The sequence below is a fragment of the Urocampus carinirostris genome, chromosome 10 (genome assembly GCF_059441175.1).
Source record: "Urocampus carinirostris isolate Australia breed hairy pipefish chromosome 10, RoL_Ucar_1.0, whole genome shotgun sequence".
Classification (NCBI taxonomy): Eukaryota; Metazoa; Chordata; class Actinopteri; order Syngnathiformes; family Syngnathidae; genus Urocampus; species Urocampus carinirostris.
Window position 1 is genome coordinate 27,869,951 of NC_142358.1, and position 4,628 is coordinate 27,874,578.

Genomic DNA, 4,628 nt, shown 5'->3' on the forward strand with positions numbered 1-4,628 from the left:
ACTCAAAAACCTCAACATGAGGAAAATGAAGAGACCTTGAGAAGGGACCGCACATGTGGCACCCCCCTTTCAGGATTACCAGACAGCAAAGGACGTTGCAATCACAAACCCTACTGTTGTAACCGAGTAGTGCATCCCTGTGTTGTTACGCTAATGAATAAATGTAGTTTATGATGTGCATGTGTCCACTGATTGGGAAGTTGGCACATAAAACCCTTAATCCGTCAACCATAATCTCTGAATGGTTGGCACGTTTATATTTGCCTACCAAGTGAACAAATACTATGATGGCGCCTTCGTTACAAGAGCAGAGTACGAGTATGCCTAATTTCTCCTCATGTATATATTTCCTCTACCGTATATACTCAGATCCAAGCCGGATTTACAACTATTCAACAGAAAAGTTAAATCAAGGGGTCATCTTATATGCGCATATTTGGCGGTGTGTCACCAACATTATACAAATGAGAAACCAATGGGACAAACGTTAGCACAGAATTTACCGTGTTTTTTTAAAACCATGCCTGAAAAAAAAAGAAAACGTCATGAACAATAAATGCCCAGTGATGGAAGAGATCTTTGAATGGATGGATATGGATTATCTAAGTGTTCATTTGCAAGCTCTCAAATTTGCACTGGTCAAGAAATATAATGGTTTTACTCCACAGGTTAGTGTACACATTTTCTTCTATTTCTTGTATTATGTGGCGATTTTGAAGCAGTAATAGGGGGCAGGCTTCTATGTGAGTATGCGAGGTAATTTGTAACTAGATACTTTCAGAGTAACACGCTAATTTTTGGTGTCAGTGAATTTGTCCGAACCCGAACAGACGGTAGACCCAAACGCGTAACGTTTTGACACCAAGCTTTATTTCCGGAAGCGGTGCAGTCATGCGCGGGAACACAAACGCCCGCGATCCGGCGATCACTGGCTAGAAGGAGCGGGGCAGAGAAGTCAGGCGCGGGAAAAACAGAAAGCCAGGGGCAGACAAGCAGGATACCGGACAGGATGGGACAGATGGGATCGATACTGGATACACGAGCACAATACCAGACGGAACAGGATAGGCGGGATCGATACCGGATACAGGATACAGGATACCGGACAGGACAGAAGGGATCAATACCAGATACAGGATACACGGGCAGGATAACGGACAGGACGGGATCGGCGGGATTTATACAGGATACATGAGCAGGATATTGGAAAGAACAGGACAGAAGGGATCGATACCGGATGCAGGATACACGAGCAGGTTACAGGTGAGGACGGGACAGGCAGGATCGATACCGGGTACTGGATGCACGAGGAAGATACCGGACAGGACAGGAAATAAGTAAAATGCTTGCCAAGCAAGTGCAGAGGTTTGTTGACGGACTGAAAGGATGAATGAGGGCACTGAGTTTAAATAGGAGAGGAACCAATCAGGCAAAGAGCAGCAGGTGATGCCAAAGGAGTGGGCACAGGTGAGGGCAATGAGTAATCGTGAATTTCTTGTTAAATAAAGTAACTGGTAACTTCAATACTTACTGTTTTTAAGTTAACGTGTCCTAAACTGTCCTGATGCAACAACAAAAACTTTGAAGTCTCAAATTGGGTTTAATAATGCATTTAACCCAGTAAAAAATAGTACTTAAATAAAGATAAGAGATTAAAACAATATAATAAATCCGAATATGGAATAACAATACATTTCTCGTTAACTTGAAATGAAACAACAATATCTGTTTTTACTTCATATGTAATTGTAGCCCTTTTTTGTGCTTTTAAAAGAAATTCCTCAGTTTTTCTCACGAGTGCTGAATGCTTCGTTTCTACATGCCCTGGATGTTTTAAAGCCCTCGGTGCTTTGTTAAAAAGCCCACCCTCCAAACAGACTTATCTCGTCGCTTGGCTGTTTCGCAGTTAACCCATTCATAAAGCCACTCAGAATTAAAAAGTCGGCATTGTTCTTTATCCAGGATATATGATTTAGGGGAAACGTTGGCATTTCATAAATTGTCCTATTTCCTGTTATAAAAACGGAATAACTCCACAATTTAGGATCTGAAATATTCTTTATTATCAGCACAATGTAAATTCAATGAATAAATCCTTATTGTTAAGAATAGAAAAACTTCTGTTAAAATGTGTATGCTGAAAATGCATCTCCCTATCTACCGATCGGTCAGCTGATGGACAATCAATTTGTCAGGACCAGAACAGAGACAGGTTCCACTGGCGTAGGTTTCTCTAAGTTTTATTGGGAGGAAGGTAAAGGATTGCACACACGATCCGGTGATCGCCGGTCGTGGAGAACAGGTTGCTAAGAACGCGGAAGCGGTACTTTCGTGGCGAGCGATGCCGGTGTCGGGAGCGAAAAAAAGAGGTATGGAGAGCAAAAAATGTGGTCGAGATCAGGTTGAAGCCAGGAAACAGAAGGGAGCCAAAATAGGAGTGAGTCAGGGTCGAAAAGCTTGCCTAGCGTGAACTGAGGTTAGCAGACGGGCTGACAACAGGTGACATAAAGACGAGGGTTTAAATAGTGACATGGAGGCAATCAGTAATCATGACACAATTATCGTAACACAGACACTCTTACCTCCTTCACTATGAACGGTAGTGAGATAAAAGTTTCTCAAGTTATAAGCTAATTACATTAATTTTTTCCCATTTATTTTCAGACCCAATTAATGGCGTTCACTCAGCCAGAAATTTCTCTTGGGTGTTTAATTTTGCAAAAACTGAATCCTGGAGGGGCGGCATGGCAGCAGAGTGGTTAGCGTGTCTGTGGTTAGCGTGAGGTCATAGGATTAAATCCAACTACCAGCCTTCCTCTGCGAAGTTTTCATGTTCTGCCTGTGCTTAGTTGGGCTTCCTCCGTGCACATAATTTTTCCTATAAATGTTTTTTGTCGAGCCTTTAACAAGATTTTTGTTTTTTGGGCGGGTACCCGTAGCAGCATTATATGTGAAGTAAAAGCAAATTTATTGATATAAGAGTATTTTAAAGGAATGCACATTCAAACGATAGTTCGTATATTTTTGCTTATCATTCAAATCAACATGTTTTTTTTTTTTTTACGAATGTTTTTTTAAACACTTCCTAAATCAGGGACCCCTTACCCGTCAGGATCCTCGGAGCAATACTAACTGTGTGGTGTGTCTTGGGCCGGTGCTGCCTGTCCCTCTCCCGGCCCTTTTTTAGCTAGGGGTTCAATGCTTTCCATGATTATGCGTAGCAGGAGAATCCTCCTGGTCTTACTCAGATGCAGCACCTTCATCATCTGGTCACCATAGTTTTTGGGTGTGAAGCTTCATCCCGCTCTTCAGAGATCAACCGATCACCTCAGCATTGACCGGCAGCGGCGTGTGACGATACTGATACTAGATCCAAAATCATGTTGGTTGGTTGGATCCCTTAACGACCAAGGTCACAGGGGCACCATTTCCTGTTGTATTTTTTGGGCATGAACAGCCTGGTGGTGCCTATCCCTCTCCAGGCCAACATATCTTTCCACCCGGTCTCGGACCTTTTGTGTGTTAGGCAATGTGCAGGTGCTAAATAATACACTATGTCCCTTTAATTATTGCAATAAAAAAATCTGGTGTGTGGGTAATATTTCATATTTCCTCTTATTCATAATAACTTGTTTTTACTCACGATTGTATTTTTGTATAAATGTAGCGTTCACGTCCAAAACCCACATCGTTAACTTTAAGTTGTAGAGACGTTTGTGTCTTGATACCGCAGTGAAGTAGGACTTTGCGTCACTACAGTACAGACACTTTGACCAGATGGCAAAAGGCCGAACAGTCTGTGAGAGGAGTTAAAGGGCGTGGGAGTCCTTTACGATTGGATGAACATTTGTCTTGGAACGTGTCCTGAAATTTTCCTCTGTGGATTCTTGGTTTTGAATTTGGATCCCGTTCAAGATGGTGACATCACTGTTAACGTTACTGGATAAATGATACCAGATTATCATTGACAAAGACAGAACCACATTCCATTATTTTTCGTCACCATTTGAGTTTAAAATTGCATTCACAGAAGTTATTTACCTAATGTTGGTTTCTGGGTTGCTCGGATAAAAGCTTTAACAACCTGAAGATAACGCAAACGCAACAAATGCTAATGATGATAATTTATTCAGATATCGTATAAAAATACTCAGAAACCAATTGATAACTTGGGTCAAGCATTTCGCCTCATCAGCCAACTAACTGAGAACCATATCCATTTTTTAATGGAGCTGTACGAAATTTGGAACTTTTTTACTTGCGGAAGCCATCTTGTGGTTTGTGTCATCATTGCAGCAGAAGTTCAACTTGTTCATGATGCATGTGCAAGTACTTTTCTTTTGTCATCTTTGTTGGGGTTTGGGTTGGCTTTTAAAGTGTAACAGAAGGTCTAGTCTTACTTTCACCATTTTAATGTTACACTAGCAAATAGAAACAAACAAAAAAAACTACCAGGACGAGCATGACGTCACACTCAAGCATTCCCCTCCCACCACCACTTCCCTTATCTAATGTGTTCTGCCCCGAACAGCTCGCTAAAAGTAAGATCAATGCAGGATAGGCGTGGTGAAAAATAAAGAATAAGGACTTGTTGGGCATTTTAAACATATACCTAATATAGAAAATAT